The sequence below is a fragment of the Onychostoma macrolepis genome, chromosome 22 (assembly GCF_012432095.1).
Source record: "Onychostoma macrolepis isolate SWU-2019 chromosome 22, ASM1243209v1, whole genome shotgun sequence".
Lineage (NCBI taxonomy): Eukaryota > Metazoa > Chordata > Actinopteri > Cypriniformes > Cyprinidae > Onychostoma > Onychostoma macrolepis.
Window position 1 is genome coordinate 14536243 of NC_081176.1, and position 21313 is coordinate 14557555.

The 21313-nt window shown below is 34.1% G+C and overlaps 1 protein-coding gene across 1 annotated transcript in view; it reads right to left on the reverse strand.

Moving 5' to 3' along the window:
* Positions 1 to 21313, reverse strand: part of insrb (insulin receptor b) — a 76531-nt gene that overhangs the window by 30475 nt on the left and 24743 nt on the right. The gene's annotated exons all lie outside the window — the stretch shown is intronic.

The following is a 21313-nucleotide window of genomic DNA, read 5'->3' on the forward strand; positions in this document are numbered from 1 at the left end:
CTTAAATTGATTCCAAATTAATAAATTTTCTTTATTTCTTTTATTATTATATTATTTTATTAGATTTTGGGATAAAAACAGGACATGTAATTCATCCACTAACAATTCCACCCAATAAGTCGGCTTGTAAGAGCACAACCGGCTAGTCGTCTGCTTGAATAAACTGTTAAATGTGAAGCGAGGACGACGGTCAGTGCCCAGCATGCCGTGCGGTGTGTTCAGATGGAGGCCAGCGGGCAGCATTCAATGTTAAAGATTAACAGCTGCCCCGTCGACCCACAGCAAAGTGATAAACAAGAGCTCCATACGGTCACCTGACCAGCCCGGCCCGGCCCTTCACACAAACACACAGACCAACGGATGAGGAGGAGGAGGAGGAGGAGGAGGAGAAGAAAAGGCCACAGCGCGGCAGCCGTGATAAAGATATAAACATGGCGTGAGACGAGCACATGGCCTCACGGACCAAAACAATTAGCAAAAATAATCTGCATAGTAGCCGATTATCAAAACAACAGCAATGACTAACCTACCAACAACTCGCATGTCGATATCAAAACCAGTTTCTTCAACAGAAAAGCATTCTAGTCCAACATCGTTAATGCTGAAGCTCTGTAGTGAGCTGCCTTGCTCCCTACTGCCTGCACAGCCAGCACCCTAACTGACACAAAACCTCATGTGTGATTGATCTGGAATGCAAAAACATTAAGAGAATCGAATTATGATTCAATTTCAATAGTGTAAGCTATAATTTAAATTATTTTTATATTAGAATTTTTACACTAATAAGCATAATTACTTATTTATACAAATATTTCATTAAACTTAAAAAAAAAATACAAAATAAAAATAAAAACATAACGGTTCATATAACTCATATTTCGCCATAATATTTTTATAATTTTTTTTTACACTAAGAATTACTTAATTTTATACAATGCATCTGTAATGTTCAAAAGAAAATACAAGTTACATAAATTACATAAAGTGTAATATTTTCACATTTTAATTATTTTTATACACTAATAAGCACCATTTATTATTTTTATATAACAATTTCATCTACACTTTTCAGAATAAAATTATTTAAAGGTAATATTACATAGTATATAATTGTTGAATAATTTGAATTTTGTATTGTAATATTTTCAAATTGCAGCTTATTTTATGCACTAATAAGTATTAATTATTATTATTATTATTATTATTATTATATAACCATTTCATCCATGCTTTTAGAATAAAATGATTTGTTAGTTGTATAAATCTATAACTGGTGTATAGTTTTAGCAAGCATATATTTGTAGTAATATTTGTATTTTAAAATTATTTAATGTGCCAATAGGTATTATTTATTATTTTTTACATAACTATTCCAACTATACTTTTCAGAGTAAGATTAAATTGCCATATTATTATTATTTTTTTGGGGGGGTTTTGAAATATTTAAATGGTTAAATTATTTCATACAATAATAAAGCATAATTTTTTATTATTATATAACAATTTCAGCTATACTTTCCAGAATAAAATACAAGTCATACAAGTCATCCTTTAAGTCTATAGTTGGCATAAAACAAATATGGAATTCTCATTTATTCACATTTCTAACTAATTTATAAAAAACATTTAAAAACTTTACACACACACATACATACATACACATATATACATATATATATATATATATATATACAGGTGCTGGTCATATAATTAGAATATCATCAAGATTTATTTCACTAATTCCATTCAAAAAGTGAAACTTGTATATTATATTCATTCATTACACACAGACTGATATATTTCAAATGTTTATTTCTTTTAATTTTGATGATTAGAGCTTACAGCTCATGAAAGTCAAAAATCAGTATCTCAAAATATTAGAATATTTACATTTGAGTTTGAATAAATGACTATCCCTACAGTATAAATTCTGGGTATCTCTTGTTCTTTGAAACCACAATAATGGGGAAGACTGCTGACTTTGCAATGATCCAGAAGACGAACATTGACACCCTCCACAAAGAGGGTAAGTCACAGAAGGTCATTACTGAAAGGTGTGGCTGTTTACAGAGTGCTGTATCAAAGCATATTAAATGCAAAGTTGACTGGAAGGAAGAATTTGGGTAGGAAAAGGTGCACAAGCAACAGGGATGACCGCAAGCTTGAGAATACTGTCAAACAAAGCCGATTCAAACACTTGGGAGAGCTTCACAAGGAGAGAACTGAAGCTGGAGTCAGTGCATCAAGAGTCACCACGCTCAGACGTCTTCAGGAAAAGGGCTACCAAGCCACTTCTGAACCAGAGACAACGTCAGAAGCATCTTAACTGGACTGTAGAGAAAAAGAACTGGACTGTTGCTCAGTGGTCCAAAGTCCTCTTTTCAGATGAAAGTAAATTTTACATTTCATTTGGAAATCAAGGTCCCAGAGTCTGGAGGAAGAGTGGAGGCACAGAATCCATGTTGCTTGAAGTCCAGTGTGAAGTTTCCACAGTCGGTGATGATTTGGGCTGCCATGTCATCTGCTGGTGTTGGTCCACTGTGTTTACATTTTAGAGCACTTCATGCTTCCTTCTATTGACAAGCTTTATGGAGATGCTGATTTCATTTTCCAGCAGGACTTGACACCTGCCCGCACTGCCAAAGGTACCAAAAGCTGGTTCAATGACCATAGTGTTACTGTGCTTGATTGGCCAGCAAACTCGCCTGACCTGAACCCCATAGAGAATCTGTGGGGTATTGTCAAGAGGAAGATGAGACACCAGACCCAACAATGCAGATGAGCTGAAGGCCACTATCAGAGCAACCTGGGCTCTCATAACACCTGAGCAGTGCCACAGACTGATCGACTCCATGCCACGCCGCATTGCTGCAGTAATTCAGGCAAAAGAAGCCCCAACTAAGTATTGAGTGCTGTACATGCTCATACTTTTCATTTTCATACTTTTCAGTTGGCCAAGATTTCTAAAAATCCTTTCTTTGTATTGGTCTTAAGTAATATTCTAATATTTTGAGATACTGATTTTTGACTTTCATGAGCTGTAAGCCCTAATCATCAAAATTAAAAGTGTAATGAATGAAAATAATATACAAGTTTCACTTTTTGAATGGAATTAGTGAAATAAATCAACTTTTTGATGATATTCTAATTATATATGTATATATGTGTGTGTATGTGTGTATATATGTGTGTATATATGTGTGTGTATATATATATATATATACATATACATACATATATACACACACACACATATATACACACATTAAAAACAATGATCAATGGCTTGTGGTCATTTTATCGCTGAGGCTGTCTGTATAAACAGCACTTGCATACGCGTGATAGTAATAGTGATGTTTGTCTTAGCATACGCGGCTAATAACTGGACATCTCCCTGTTATAATGACTGTCAGTTCAGTGCTGGCCGAGAACAGCCGTGAGGATCCCGCCATGCCTGGCATTGTGTGCTCTCTACTTACACCAATTAGTCTACTGGCAGGACGGCTTGTTGTGTCACGCTGGCAGGCCATTAATGAAAACGCGCTCATTCCCAATTAAAGAAGGTCTGTTTTATTCCTGAGGCCAGAGGAAGCAGGTCCCACACGGGCAAAAACAGAAAAACACGCCGATTTTATTTCGGAGGGAGATTGGAAAGTTTTGTGGTGAATTGAAATAGACAACATCAAGTACTGACCAATGAAATTTCCTGCTGAACAATCCAAAAAAAGTCACACTGTAGAAGTCGAATGCATTGTGAATGTAAAAACTATTCTACACTGCATTGAGATTTCGCGTTTCATGGTGCCGTATACAAACCGGACGCAATTAGGACTGCGTGTTCTCATTCAAACATGAAAACAAGCAAAGATAAACCAGAGAAGCACAGCACATCAGATCGGCCCCATTAGCGAGATCTGGCTTATTTCCTGCACTGTCTCTTTTGTGCCCCTTCAAAACACCATGTGCTGTTGATCTTGCAGACCTCCATCTGATATGACTAAAGTCATTTTCAGCCTAATGATGGGACCCACACGGAGCGCTTTCTGAGTCTCCTGCGCTGATTGGGAGGAGAAAGCTGCAGAATTATGTGGAATAGATTAAATATTAGGGAAAATGCGATGCAGATGAGAGTTCTGCATTCTAATAGTTGTCAAAGTCCAAATGAAAATAATTCACATATTGAGAAGTTTATCAATAAAAAGTCTGCAAAACGGATTGCAGAAATTTTCAGTTACAGCTGGTGCAGAAAAACATGCAAAATAAAATCAAAATAGCATTTTAAATAAGTATTATTTATGTAATAAAATTATTATAAAAATAAGAAAATTATTAGTAATTATTATTATTGTTAAACTTTTACAATGAAAATGTGTCTAACAGATAAAGAACAGCATGCTTATTAAATAACTAAAATAAATTCTCTCATTTTTATTATTAAATATAATAGTCAGTTAAAGTTACACTAAAAGTTTTGATGGTAAAATCTCTGCAAATCGAGAGAGGCATACAATAAAATAAAATAAAACAATTGATTTAATGTAACCCATCCATATTAGCAAGCGTTACCATACTTAAAACAGTTCACTTATAAGATCACAGTATAAACGGCAGGGAAAAAGAAATAATACACTGCCCATTATGAGTAAATTCCTCTAGGAAGTGTGTGCTAATACGAAGGCTGAAAAGATATACGAACACATTAGTTGAGTATAACATCATGAGGAAAATGCATTAGAACAAGACCATCAAATCAACAACGACCTGTTCAAATTAACACCAACGTTAATCACACATGATGCACAACATGTGTCGGTCTCATTTACATAAATTTAATTTACACCAAAGGTAAGGGAATCCTCGCACAGATGCTACACACAGCAGCGTTAATGATAGCGCAAGTGAAAATTTTTTTTTAATGAGATATAACCCAAAAATACTCTGCTGTGAACCACATGGCCCCCATTTCAAGAGATCTAAAAATATTTATCCCCCTAACAGCTCCGCCGAGCGTTTCTGCGCTCATCCAGCCTATAGCGCTAGCGATTGGGATGTTTACATGTTTTCTTGGAACAACTGTGAACTGGCAAGCGTCTGGAGGCTTAAATTGGATCAGAAGAGCATGTTTTTTTGGGGACTGACTCACAGTCCAGAGTGGAGTATGGCGCGGTGACAGAATCCAGAGCTTCGCTTTGCTTTCCCTTCCCAAACTTGGCTGATTTAGGAGGGAATTCCCCCAGACTCGCTGCAAGGTGACTCTCCACAGCTGTACGAGTCGTGGCCAAACTCGCGAGCCGCACGCGGGCCAGGTGTTCGGGGCCGGCTGGCTCCATAATTACAGTTTAAACGAGCCGGCGCGCTCTTAAATGGAGTGAGGGAGCCATAAAACTAGCCGTCGTTTAGGCGATGGCCAAATAGAGTAAACAAAGGAACATCCTGATACGCTACAAATCGAGATTTCAACGAGTCCCAGACGAGTCTCAGAACGCAGGAATTTGGGCTTTTAGGTTAACGCTCGAAACGAACTCAGTCCCCTCTAAAGCGGACTGAACTTAAAGGGATAGTTCACACAAAAAAGACAGTTTTAACTGCTTTTGCCCGTAAAGTTAGAGTCAATGGGTACCAACAAAGACTTCCATTGTATATAACAAAAAGAAATAACGATGCACCGAAATTTTGGCAACCGAAACAAAACAAAAAATGAAAAAGTGAAACAAAAAACCAAGCGAAACAAAACAAAAAGAAAGCAAAGCAAGGCAAGGCAAAACAAAAAACAAAACATGAATTTTCTGTCAAAATAGTTTTGGATCGTCGAAATCTTTGATCAAAACAAGTGACAAATTTGGAACAACTTTTACGAAAATGTTTTTTTTTTTAATATAAATGATTACATTTTTTGCCAATATCTAGTTTTTAGATATTATTTAAGTTTATAGATATTATTCACAAAAATACTATTAAAATATCACTGAAATACTGGCAAATGAATGTAATGATATATATAATTTTTTACACAAAATTCCACTGTTGTATATTTTTTTGCCATTCAAATTTTAAATTACACTACATATTATTATATACAAATGCATATAATTAGAACAAGAAATATTTCATAGAAACATTTTTGGCGTATGTATATATATATATATATATACACACACATATATATACATATATGCATGTATACACATATATATAGTTTTATTCTTTGGCAAAAATTGAGATGTTTATTATTTGAATATAACATTGAATTGAATACATATCATTAATTGATATTAACTTTGTTTACATAATATTATAAGCTATTATTTACTATTATCTATTTTTAATGCTGATTGTTTAATTATCTTGCTGTGTTTTGGCTGTTAGATTCATTTTCATAATAAAACCTCTTTGAAATATGACAAATATATGATACCGAAAGTAGATAAATAATGACAGTATTTAAATTTTTGGGTGGTGTCCACATATTACGTTCTTCGTAAGCACAATTTTACGCCCAAACAGAATAAAGCTCAAGAGTTTGAGCTCTCTCAAAGCAGTTTGCAATTCGGTTTAAATGTGAACGCGACAAACAAACTCTTCGAACTCAGGAGGTCGTACAAGTTCTTGGTAAGGTTGGCCTCGTTTTTTTAGGCGTCACCCAAATGCTGCAGACACAGTTATGGGTACAGCTAAAAATCACAAGAGTTCGTCATGTTTCGGGGAGCAGAACGTTGGAAAGTTTGTGGTGACTGCTTAGCTCAGATCCTTCGACCCAAAACCTTCTGAGCTGAGTCAGTGCTCGGTGTGGGAGCGCCCACAGCTGGTTGGTACTCTCAGGGAAGCCTCACGCTTTGATCAAAGGCCCGTAATCAAAAACTACCCACCGTCCGAGGCCCAACATTTGGGGGGGATGAGCATTCAGGCGAAGCCGGAGCTCTGGGTTCTTCCATTCGTCACCCTCCAGCTGTGGGGTTTTATGATGGAGGCACCAGGCGTCCAGATGTACGGCAAAGTGGAAACGACAACAACAACAACAATAACAACAGCCTGGGAAAAACAAGCTAGAGGGGAATCTCTGACAGCAACATGTTGCATTCATTTACCATTGCCTAATTACGAACGGACAAGCGATATATTTGCAGTAATGGCTGTGTCAACATGTTTCTGGCTTGGAGTACAAACACGTTGCTTCATGTGGCACGACGACCGTCAGTAACCCAAGAGCCACGGCCTTGGCAAACACGGAAACGCCCTTGTAAATGATCTCAGGGTTAAACAATAGGTAAGTTATGATGGATCACATGACCTCTATAAATGGTTTGATGCTTTTGTGTCGGAGCGTCAATCAAACTTTGGCCATGACTTCAACACGATTCGTAACCGATTGAGTCATTGGTTTGAAAGAGGAGCGGCTGACTCAGTCAAACGGTTCGAGAGCGATCTCACATCGTTTGTCAGGCAAACAAGAAACCCCTGCTAGACACCGCATTTGTTTGGTCCACCAATGACTACTAGTCTGATGGGGGAAGATGCTTTCTAAACGGGCAATGGCGGTTATGCGACACTTCCAAGGGTTGAAAACAATCCTCTCCGTCACCCACGAGGAGGGAGGGCTTGTTTTGCTCACAAACAAGTTATGCAATGCCTCCTCCTCTCCTCAAATCATTAAACTCTTCCCTTTGGGGAGCTTCAGGCTACTAATTTTGCTCTCTGGTCCACACGTGCTGACGCTCATTAACAATTACAAACGCCCCAATGCGCTCATTAAAATACTTTTTTTGTTTCAATTCTTATTTTTGGAAAGCCGTCGAGCCTATTTGGGCTTTTTAATGGTCGATGCCAGTGGCGATACTTACAGACAAAATTGGTGAAATAAAATGCACTTATTTTATACAATATTTAACAAAAAAAAAAAAAAACTGCTCAAATATTGGACAAATTTATATTATATTAAAACAAAAGAAATATTTTTGGCCTCTCTTTCTCTAATATAATATAAAAATTAAAAAACATTTTCTTCGCCAATATTTGCGATGTTTATCATCTGCATATAACACCGACTTTAATATATAATTAATTGCAATTAATTTTATTTGTATAAAATGTTATTTTAGCATTTACTAATAATAAATATTGATAAAAAAATACTAGGAAAACATTGCTCAAATATTAGCGAAAAATAAACATCTTTTTATGAAAATTATAAAGGCCAAATATAGGAAGTTTTGGACAAGAAATCGCCCAGAAAGGTCAAAAATGTCTGGAAAATGCTGGAATCCAGATTTAAATCCATAATGGACAAAACTGTGAGGAATTCTTAGGAAAATACTTTAAATGGTAAAATGTGCATACTTTTGTTTTGGTCGCTCAAATTAGTAAAAATATAATAATATTTGTGGTTGACAACAGTCCCATTTTGGGCACAGATTCTGGTAAACCAGCTAATTATGTACTGTACCTAATAACCATCTCCAATCCAGTCCATCCACGCCACTTCCACGGCTCCCCTGAGACTCTGATAGCTGTAGAAGTGTGAGACGCCGCACAAAGATAGGAAACAATTCCAAGAATTTTCTGTAAACTTCACAAAGATGCCGGATTCCCTGTCAGTGTAGATTTGGAACGGTTTCTCTTCGCGTTAACACACATGCCTTCACACTCTCTCTTCATCACAGCCGCTTCACTGTTGCCTGGAAACCCTGAAAACAGGAGCAACCACGTTTCTTCAACCCTTCTCAGTTATTAATACAACTAATACGACGTCTGAGAGCAGATGCTCAACTCTTCTGAAGAAACGGTTTTGTGCGCTCAAGGCGCTGAGAGAGGAAAATTCACCTGATGTGATTTAACTTTCTCAGGTTCTGAGCTGTCAAACTTCTCGTACAGATTCACGAAAAAAAAAAAATACATTGTGCAATATGGCAATAACATTGCATTAAAACTGTTAAAACTATTTACTTAATGTGCAAAACAAATAAAAACAACAAATTCAATGATATCACTTATTATTAAATATTGACAAAAGTATAAAAATGAGCTAAAATATAAATTGTATATTACAATTATTAGTAAATAAAAATAAAAAAAATTAATAAATAAAATGGCAATGATTGCATTAAAACAGTGTTAAATCTATTTAGTTAATATGCAAAACCAAATAAAAAAATTCAATGATATTACTATTAATAAACATTATTGACATTATTAGCTATAAATTATAAAATATAAATTGTAGCCGCTCAAAAGTTTGGGATCAGTAAGATTTTTTATGTGTTTTAAAGAAGTTTCTTCTGCTGTATCTATTTGATCAAAAACACAGAAAAAAAACTGTTATTTTGTGAAATATTATTGCAATTTCTAATATTGGTTTCCTATTTTAATATACTTTAAAATTAAATTCTGAATTTTCAGCATCATTACTCCAGTCTTCAGTGTCACATGATCCTTCAGAAATCATTCTAATATGCTGATTTATAATCAATGTTGGAAACCGTTGTGCCATATACAATGCTGTTCAAAAGTTTGGGGTCAGTACATTTTTTAAGAAATTAATACTTTTATTCAGGAGGGATGTGTTAAATGAATAAAAAGTCATAGTAAAGACTTATATTGTTAGAAAAGATTTCTATTTTGAACAAATGCTGCTCTTTTTAACTTTGTATTCAAAGAAAAAAGTATCACGTTACAAAAAACAATATGAAGCAGCACAACAGTTTCAACACTCATAATAAATCAGCATATTAGAATGATTTCTGAAGGGTCATGTGACACTGAAGACTGGAGTAATGATGCTGAAAATTCAGCACTGCGTCACAGAAATAAATTCTATTTGAAAGTATATTGAAATAGGAAACCAATATTAGAAATTGCAATAAGATTTCACATTATTACAGTTTTTTCTGTATTTTTGATCAAATAAATTCAGCCTTGATGAGCAGAAGCAGCTTCTTTAAAAAAACATTGAAAATCTTACTGATCCCAAACTTTAGAGCGGCAGTGTATAAATATAAATAATAAACCATTTATCTTTTATAACCATTACAATGTTTTACATTATAAACCAATATGATATAAATTTTAAATAATTAGAACTTTACATATGACATACCAATTTATATAATTAGTATGCAAAAGGGCAAAAATAGTGCTAGAAATATTTTTGTCCTATACTGCACTAAAGGGGCCAAGAGAGTTCAATTTATTTGGAAATAATCAGATTCTTATATATTAAGCAACTTTGTAACACCAAAAATAAATAAATACATTTCATGAAAGAAATGCATTGTACAATAATAAATCAATGTTGCATTAAAACTGTGCTAAATTAATATGCAAAACAAAGTTCTTTTTAAAGAATTTAATGCTTCTATTCAGCAAGGATGCATTAAAGTGACATTTATAATGTTAAGTCATATATCAGCAATAATTAAAGATAATATGGTAAAATTATATAGAACTATAATTTTACAAAAGATTTGAATTTCAAATAAACTCACAGTATTACTGCCATGGTGAGAATTAAATAAATAAATAACCTAATTAAATTTAAAAAAAAAAATTTTCACCCCAACTGTATTATACAAATGAATATGAAAAAACTAGCCACATGCAAATACGTTCCCTCGGTTATTTCCCATGTTTACATGCATGTCAGAAGGATCTAGTTTCTGAAACTGTCCCCACGGCACTTCCTTTCCTTTCTCCGAAGGGCATGAAGCAGCAGGAACGCTAGACGAGAGAGAGGACGGGCTGTGAGAACAGCGCGTCAGTGGCGCGATGCAAATGTGGGGCGTAGAAACGCTGCCATTGATAACGGCGAGGACACAAGCTCCTCCATCTCCCTCAGGGCTTCCTGTTCAGCTAATGAATGGAAGTTGGCATAGTCATAGTCGACTGCAGTCGCGCTCGCACACACGCGTACAATCACGGAGGAAGTGCAGCTGCTAATGTGATTCTTCCGAAACAGCTAATCCAACACAATCTGCACTTCCTAATCCAAACACAAACCACCGGTTTGTGTCTAATCAAAATATTAATACATTAAAAAATGTATACATAAAAATACAATGCATAAATGTTTATATTTATTTTATTCATATTATTGTTGTAATGCAATGATTGTAGACTCGTAGGAAAAAATTATATATAAAAAATATTTAAACATTTAAATAAAATGTAGGCCTTTTTTTTTCTTTTTTTTTTTTTACACTCGCATTTGATGCTTGACGTGAGTGAACTTTCGACCTATGCACGCATAGCAGAATGCATTTGTGTCTTGTGCAGCAGTTCGTTGCTTCACTGTCTGTGAGAATCTCTGGCTGGCAGCTGCCAGAGGGCCTCATGCTTCCTTTGCGGACACATCATACACTCTTTACCTATAGGCACACGCATACACAAACTGCAAAACCTACCAAAGCACGGTTCACACATTCACTTCCCTTTACATACACAAACGGTCACAAACACTTGAGGGTGTTGCACAAGCCAACGTTTCAGTGGTGCTGATGGGTCGGACAACCTCAGGAGCCTATACGATGAGAAAGTATCTGTGTCAGAGTTCAAGCACACGGGAAACTAAAACCCCCGTGTTCACGAGCAAACCGATCTCTGAGCGAGGGGATCATGCTTCGTTTCCTCGGCTCCTCCATCAAGGGGGCTTTGTGCAAAAACCACAGATTTTACCTTCATAACTGTAAGATTAAAGGGAAAAAGTGGAGGAAAATCCCTGCTGGATCACAAAATCCAAAGAATGCGATTTTAACGAGGGTTATTGCCACTTATAAAGCTAAAGTTATTCATTTTGAATAGACAAACAAGTTTTTAATATGTATAATTTAACGCTAAATAATTCAATAAACAAAAAAAAAAAATGAGTCAATGTATTTCAATATAAGCGAAACAATACTCAACAACAAAAATGCAGCAATGACAAAAAGGGCAAAAGGTGGGACTTGACGTAACTCATTACGAAAGGTATACGAAAATTAGGGCCTGAAAGGAATTTCAGAGAAAAGGAAAGCTGATGAAATATGTTTTTTTAAGACGACAAAACTGCATAGTAAACATTACATTATTCGTAATCACACGTTGGTGTGAATATAGTTATTGTTCTTAGTGTGAATGTGCATCAAGACCAAAGTATAAACATTTAACAATAACTGATTAAATGTTCCTCCACCTCAATTACAAAAAGTCTACAAATTATCATTACGGTGTGTGCACACCAAAAGCATGCGAATATTTGCATCGCTCCAGATTACTCGCAGGATGTTTTTTGCATCACTCGCACAAATAAAAACACGAAATGAGGAGTGTCTTCACGCACATTTACAACAACAACATTTGGAGTCTTTGCATTGACTTTATATGTAATCTATTCACGCAAGTAATTAAATTTGCTTTTGGTGTACACACACCATTACAGTTATCATTCCTCTAGTGAACAGGTTTTTTTAAAAGTTTAAAAACAAGAGTATAACAAGAGTAAAAGCCAGGAAAAACATTAAAAGAAATGTTTAATTTCATTGGAAAACAAATCAGAATGCAGATCAAACAAAAAATGTTATGAGTTTCTTTATTTTATCTGCCTCTTGCGTGTCCGTTTGTTAACTTTTTAGATTAAGTTGATGAAACTAAAAAGAACATAGTATTTTTAGCTCCGATTAACACATTTTACCATGTAACTCACTGGACATAATTTTATTATTTTTTAAACAACATTTCAACGTTTACTATTTAACTTTCGCAATTTTTTGACTCATTTCAGTAAAACGACATATTACAAACCAAATACTTCAACAAAAAAGCAGCTCACAAATTTAAAGCAGCAGAAAACTAAAATCCAAAATAAACATTACGTTTGTCATAATCATGTGAATATAGTTATTGTTATAGTTATCTTTCTTGGTGTGAACAAAACTTAAGACTGGGGTATAATAAAAAAAAAGTTAACATTAATTGAACTGAATTGATCGCAAATTTTAAAAGTTTTTAAATTTAAACGGAAAAAATAATTAGAACGCTTAGGAATCGTGAAAAGTCTACAAATTTGCAGTACTTTTACCAAGTTTAAACTCATTGGACAAAATTATTGGACAAAATCATATTTCAACATTCACTACTTAACTTTCGTAAACTTGCGACACATTTGAGTAAAACAACATTGCAATGGATTGTAATAAAACAACAACAACAACAACAACAACAACAACAACAACATGGTAATAAAAGAACAATCAAATGTGTCAACGACAACGATGGCAGCTACCACGTTCTTTTAAAATTTGAAAATAAATATGTTATATTGAATTGGAATACAAACAATCTGAAGAGTAATCGTAAAAATTCCACAGATTATGTGTCTTTGTTCTAGGCTAATTTAGGCTAATTTAATGACACTAACAAAAAACGCGGTACTTTCAACTCTTACCACATTCTTGCAAAACTTCAAAAGAAATTTTACATTTAATTAGAAAACAAATAGATGGAGAATTTGAGATGGGTTAAACTGTAAAAATTCTGCAAATTCTTTGCCTCATCCATTCGTTTGTTAAATATTTAGGCTAATTTGACAATACCAATAAGAAAAGCTGTGCTTTCAGCTCAGTTTTGCTGCGTTTAAACTCCTTTAAGCACAGTCCCATAGGTTTGTTCTCAAAAATGGAGCAAAAAACTAGATTTCATCTGGGCCTTGATATAAGGCTCTCTGACTGACAGCAACCATCGAGTTCGCCTGCTAAAGAAAATCAAATCAAGTGCTACAAGCGACTCCCATTCTGTCAGAAGAGGAGCCTGGAGATTTTTTCTACACTACAAAAAAGCTTGCTCAAGCTGTGCAGATGATCCCCAGCTATTCCACTGTGAAACGAGTGTCGGATACAGTGGGGAAAAGAGCAGTAAAGTGGGAGAAAAAGAATCCTCACAGCTCCTTATCTGTCTTGCTAAGGGCCTCTTTCCTCTGAGGTGGGAAGTGAATAACCCACTCTTAGACGGTTAGGAAAAGCACACTTACCCTCCGGCACTTCCGAGGTGCTGATACTCGGAAAACAGTTTCGCCTAACAGCAGACGGAAGCTAAAGCATCCACCTGTCCGCAGGCATCACGCGACACTTCAGCTCGACCCACGCACGGATTTATGCACCACAGTTATAAATTCAAATGGATAAAACAAGAGTTTGACCGCAAAGTGTCCTTGAAAATCATTTGAAATCTAATTCAATCTGATTTCAGGGTCGCCTATCTGGCTTGAAACGCCAGGAAGAACAAAATAAGTATACAAACAACTGTTACGGGTCGCTCAGTCAAGGTCAGACTGAAGAACAGGAGATTCGATATCAAGCGCCTTCCAGAATCTTTTACCTGGACCATGAAAACAAGAACATCAGCTTCCTTGAACTCAATGAACCCTGTTATCTTTGCAGAGGCGAATGTGTTGGAGATTTATGACTGGACGTCAGCGCTTGTAGAGCGCCACATTTTTCCTTCTGTTTTTCCGGCTAGGTTTTTCCGCCTCCTTTTCTAAGAAACCAAAACACAGCTAAAACTCAGGAACATACCAGTGATTGTTCTACCTCAATTTAAGTATTGGGTAGGATTAGGGATGTAGAATAAGGTCATGTAGAATAAGGCATTAATATGTGCTTAATTACTACTAATAAATGTCTAATATTCTAGTAATATGCATGCTAATAAGCAACTAGTTAAGAGACCCTAAAATAAAGTGTTACCATATATATATATATATATATATATATATATATACACACACACACACATACACACATACTGTATACATAATTATTATTATTAAAACTAATAACATGTTGATAAATTAATAATAATCTATATTATTATTATGTATAAAATTAATAATAATACAATAAGAAATTACTATTATTTTATATATTATAACAAGATATATATATATATATACACACACACATATATATATACATATATATATATATATATATATATATATATACACACACACACACACACACACACACACACACACACACATACTGTATACATACATAATAATAATTATTATTATTAAAACTAATAACATGTTGATAAATTAATAATAACCTATATTATTATGTATAAAATTAATAATAATAATAATAATAATAATAATACAATAAGAAATTACTATTCTTTTATATATTATAACAAAGCTTCAATTTAAGTATTATATATATATATATATATATACATACACACACACACACACACACACTACTACTTGATTTATATGATTAATTCTTTTATATATTTAATAATAATAATAATAATAATAATAATAAGTATTATTATTCTTTATATTTTACAATTAAGTTAGTTTACAATTCTTATTTAAAATATGCCATTTTATTACTACTAATAAATACATTGTTATTATATACTACTATTAATAATATTAATAACTATTAATAACAATTATCAGTTATTATTTTAATAAAGTATTATTGTATAACAAAATATACTATGAGTAAAAACAAGAAAATAAGTTTACATTATTTTTACTTTAAATGAATCATTATTAATTGTAGCATTTATTAATAGTAGTGCTTATATTATTATTAACAACATTATTATTATTATTATTATTATCCATAACGTTGTTAATAATAATTTATATTATTATTATTTTATATAATATATTATATAAAATAACTAATTTTATATAAAATAATAACTAATAAAATAAAAATTAAATACTACTACTACTGCTAATAATAAGTGTCTACAACTCGCCAAACTAAGAAAGCAAACTAAGATTTATTACATTATTAGCTTCTGTTTATTATTGTTCTAATAGTACGTTTAACAAACGGTTTCAATCCCAATTATCATGTTGTTAAAGCACATTTAAGCAGCAAATGTAAGTTTAGATGAAAAACAAGCAAACCAAAAAAAGTAATTCTTGTCAAGTTAATTCAAAGCGATTGATCCAGACAAAAACCGACCTCAAGTCCACAACGCTCTGACGTCACCACAGGAGAACAAAATGATTATGACAACAAAAAAGCGCAAATCCGCGGCTGCTGAACTTTGACCTAAAAACGTCCCGGTTGCGCAAGATCCGCTGTCGGTGCAACAGAACAACGCACACAATAACAGAACACGCTGTGCCAGAGAAGATATGACTTATCTGAACAGCACATCTCCTGTTTGTACTGTCTTCTGTCGGACCCTCCGTCTCACGCTTCCACTGTTTGCATTTGTGACGTTTTTATGGAGAAAAAGGACAAATTTTAATGCCGTTGCTACACAAGAACCAAGATATTTATCTAAAAGTATTAAAATAAATGACAGATTTCTTTTGTTGAAAGGAAAATAAACGTTCCCTGGGCAACAAATGAAGCAAACACTAAACATTTACTTTATACTTCAAGCATGTTGAGTTTTTTTCTTCGTCGAGCTAAGAATGGAAAGCGCCGCTTACAGAAGCACCTGCACAGATTTTATCTTTGCACTCAAGCTCACGTCTGCATCCACCAGCTCAACTTAAAACGCTTCCTGACACTGAACGCCTGCTTACACACAAAACACTCACTGCATTCATGAATGAATCAAGGGCCTGCGCTTTTTAATTCATTTGCTGGACATTTTTACAGTTTTATGCATTTAAGAGGCAATGTAAAACAGAATTTGCAAGTGTATTTCCTTATTTTATCAATTCAGAATTTATTAAATGGTGAAAAGTGGGCGTTATATACCGGAAAAGAGCAAGACAAAAATAAGAGTTTGCAAAAATAATTAACTTATTATTATAAAGAATTATTTATCTATTTGTTAGAATTATCTAACAGACTGAAAGACGTCAACAACAACGAAAAAAAAAAGCTGGAAAAAGTAAAAAAAAAAAAAAAAAAGAAAAAGAAAATAATTAAATACAAATTACAAGGTAGAATGACATTAATAAAAATGTTACAAATTAAATTTTGCACAGTTGCACAGAATATATAATCTTTTAAAATAATATAATACTACTAATAAAAACATTTAAATATAGACCACTTTATTATTAATCCTTATAATAGTAATAATAATAATAATAATAATAATAATAATATCACGAGTTAGAATGACAATATATAAATATTATGAATAAATTACACAAATATATTACAAGAATTACAAGCATAAATATTTTTAAATATACTTTTACTACTATTACTAAAACATTAAAATATTGTCCACAATATTTTTAGTCCCAGTAATAATTAATAGTCATCATTATTATTAAATAAAGTAAATTAATTAATAAACAAAAGGTAGAATGACATGCATAATAGAATTATAAATATTATAAATTACACAATACTATTTTTTTTAAACTAATACTGCTTAAAATAATGAAAACATTTAACTGTAGTAATAAATAAATTAAAGGTTTATGTAATTATAAAAATTATGTAATATTTTGAGTAATTTATTATAAAATATACATATTTTTTTTTTACTAATAACTACTACTATAATCATTATTATTATTATTATTGTTGTTATTGCTGCTGTTATTACAATCCCAATTCCAGACATTTTGTAAAATGCAATAAAATCAAGAATCTGTGAAAATGTTAATTCTCTTTAACTTTTATTTAATTGACAAAAGTAGAAAGAAAAGATTTCCAAAGTTTTCACTGACCAACGTAAATGTATTTGGTAAATATGAACAAATTTTGTTTTTGACGGCTGCAACACACCACAAAAGTTGGGACAGAGCCAAAATAAAAGTGAAAAGGTTATAGAATACCCACATTAAACTGTTTTGAAACAGTTCACAATAAGCAGGTGAATTAGTAATAGGTCAAGTTATCATGTTTGAGTATAAAAGGAGGATCTCAGTCTTTGCAAGCAAAGCTGGATCATGGCTCATCACTTTGTGCCAAATTTCACGAAAGAAGCGTCAAACAAATCAAAAATCACATTTCGCAATGCAAAATTGCAAAGAATTTTTTCACCAAGTACCATACATAATATTGTGAAAAGCTTCAGGGAATCCAGAGAAATCACAGTACATGTAGGGCAAGGCAGGAAAGTTCAGTTGAATGTGCTTGACCTTTGAGCCCTCAGACAGCATTGCATAAGAAACCGTTATGTTTCGGTGTTAAATATAGCCACATGGGCTCAGGAGTACTTCAGAAAACCACTGTCATTTATCACAGTCTGCTGCATCAAGAAATGCATCAAGATGATGTCTTTCATGAGAAGTCCATGGTTATTAGATCAAGACAATGCCAGTTCTCATTCTGCATGTGCTACAACAGCGTGGTTTCGTAGACAAAGTGGCCAGAGTGGCCTAGACTGGCCAGCAGATCTGACTCCTATTGAAAATGTATGGCTCATCATGAAAAGGAGAATCAGACGACAACAATCACAGACTGCTGAGCATCTGAAGTCTGTGCATCTGAAGCGAGATTGGACAAAAATTTTGCTCGCAGAACTTTAACAATTAGTATCCTCAATTCCCAATCAAACATTGTAATTAAAAATACCGTTGATGTGACAGTGTTAAACGTGCCTCTGTCCCAACTTTTTTGGAATGTGTTGCAGCCATCAAAATCTGTTCATATTTACAAAATACATTTAAGTTGGTCAGTAACTTTTTTTTTTTAATAAAAGTTAGAGAGAATGAACAAAATTCTCATGGTATCTTGAGTAACTCTTATCAGGAGATGCAATCATGCCACACCTAAAACTGGGTTAAATTTGCCTTCATCTCGGTTTGAAATAAAAATAAAATTGGAAGAACACACCAATGTAGTAAAGTTCCTTCTGGAATCAAGTGCAAAAGAAAGTCAAAAACCTTCCATCTGGAATACAAACTGTTTCCCCTTATTATTATCTGCGGAGAAACAATTCCTTGGAGGAGCGAGAAAACATGAACGTCAGGCTAAACAAACAAACACGCACAGGTTGTGTTGATTTGGCATGGCGGAGAGCGTCTGTTTCTTTTGGGATCTGGAATCTTGCTGTAGTGTTATAGACTCGCTCACCCCAGCGCTTGCCCAAATACAGCAGCATTGCATCACACTCCAGAAATGGGGTCTCGCTTTAACATTACAGCCGACTAAACTTTCACCTCTCACATGACAAAAAGTGTGTGCATGCTTACCAACGTGGACCTTTATTTGGGCCGGACGCTGCTGGTCTTATTGTAGAGCCTGACCTCATCCATTCGAATGCAGTTGTGATTTCACTCATAAGGACTGTACAAACTACATACTTGCAAAACCAAATGGTCTCTAGGTAATCTGAACATCAGTCTTAAAGCAATAGATCATCCAAAAAAGACTTCTGAGATGTAGTTGAGTGCGTTTCTTCATGGGAAAAGATTTGGAGAAATTTAGCATTACATCACTTGTACTTGTTTTACAATGAATCCTCTGCAGTGAATGGGTGCCGTCAGAATGAGAGTCCAAACAGCTGATAAAAACATCACAATAATCCACACCACTCCAGTTCATCAATTAATGTCTTGAGAAATGAGATCTGTTTGTTTGTTTGTAAGAAACAAATCCATCATTGAGATGTTTTTTAATTTCAAACCGTTGCTTCTGGCTAAAAAGTCTTCTATCGTAATATTGCTTATTATCCAGTGAAAAAGTAATCTTGTCTGAATCAGGACAGAAATATGCACAGAAGCACCGTTTACAAGCCCAAACAGTTCTAAACAAAATATGTGAGTGGATTTTGATGTGCGAGGACTGGAGTGATGTTAACTGATGGACTGGAGTGGTGTGGATTACTGTGATGTTTTTATCAGCTGTTTCGACTCTCATTCTGACGGCACCCATTCACTGCAGAGGATCCATTGGCGAGCAAGTGATGTAGTGCTATATTTCTCCAAACTTGATGAAGAATTACTCATCTACATCTTGGATGACCTGATGGTAGAGCTGCACGATTTTGGATAAATTGAGAATCACAATTTTATTTTATTTTTTTCACAATTTCACGATCGCGATTCTTCCACGATTCTGAACTAAACAAAATAATGTGACAAAATATTATCGCTGCAGTCTATTTAAAGGTGTTTAATTAATTTGAATGAATTTTAAAATATATTTAATACACTAATTTTTAATATTAAAATTATGAAAAAGTGGTTTGAATGAATGATTCAATGACTCACTCATAAATACTTCACTTGTTTCATTACTGAATGAATCTGCGTTTTTGACAATGAATCTCTTGAATGACAAATACGTTATTTGAAGCGCCAGTTACTTTCAAAAGGTGATTTGCTCTATTTTGATCGCTACCAAAGACGTCAATGTTTATATCTGAACTATAAACTTTTATCCCAGTATTTCTGTGATAACATGAATGACTGTAAGACAGAAATAATACTGTGTAGTTGAAAAGACTGTTTGTGAAGCTGTGTCTTACCCGAACATGGTAACGGTCTGCTCTCTGTGTCAGCGGCAGCTGAATGTTCAAAGGTTCAATAGACACGGGCGAATCCTTGTCATTTAAAAATGGCATCACATGTGTTTGAATTGAGATCGCAATCTTTTAATCGCGCAGAGAGTGAGTAAATTTTCATCATTTTTGGGTGAAATATTGCTGTAAGGAAATAAACCTAGTTTTGATTTTTGCTGCATAAAATGACACCTTTTAACTAATTATCGATTGATTCCTGGATTGTTTAAGGCTGAACAGATGCATTAAGCACTTCCATATCATTCCCCTCCAAAAAAGGTGGAAGTAAACAAGGCACTTGAGCTGAATCAGGTTGAACGGGGTGTGAGGTGAATAGCGAGCAGGCGCTGTACGCGCTGAACCGCCGGACGAGATTTGTATTGGCACAGACTGTCCTGTAATGTACCAGAGTGGCTTCCTCCAGCCAAACACCAGCTCTCTCACTCACATACACACATTGTTCATCTCAGCTATTGTAGGCATCTTTGACTTGCAAATCAATCCAACCTGTTTACTACAGAACTGTTCTCCTGCATATTTCTCAGACAATATGCAATATATTATCTGTTCTGAATCTGATATGGCTGAAAAAAGGTTATTTTTAATCAAGGGAACCTTCATTTCTACCAAAAAAGCCACTGTAGTCAAATAGATACAGAAGTTTTAAAGCGATAGTTCACCCAATAATAAATCCGTCATCATTACTCACCCTCAAGTTGTTCCAAACCTGCATGAGTTTCTTATTTTCTGACATTAGCCACTGACTTCCATAGTATTTTGTTCTCCATACTAGCGCCAGCTGTTTAGTTACCAATATTCTTCAAAATATCTTCTTTTGCGTTCAACAACATTTTTGCTTCTTACATTTAGGCCTATAATAAGAGATGCTAAAAAA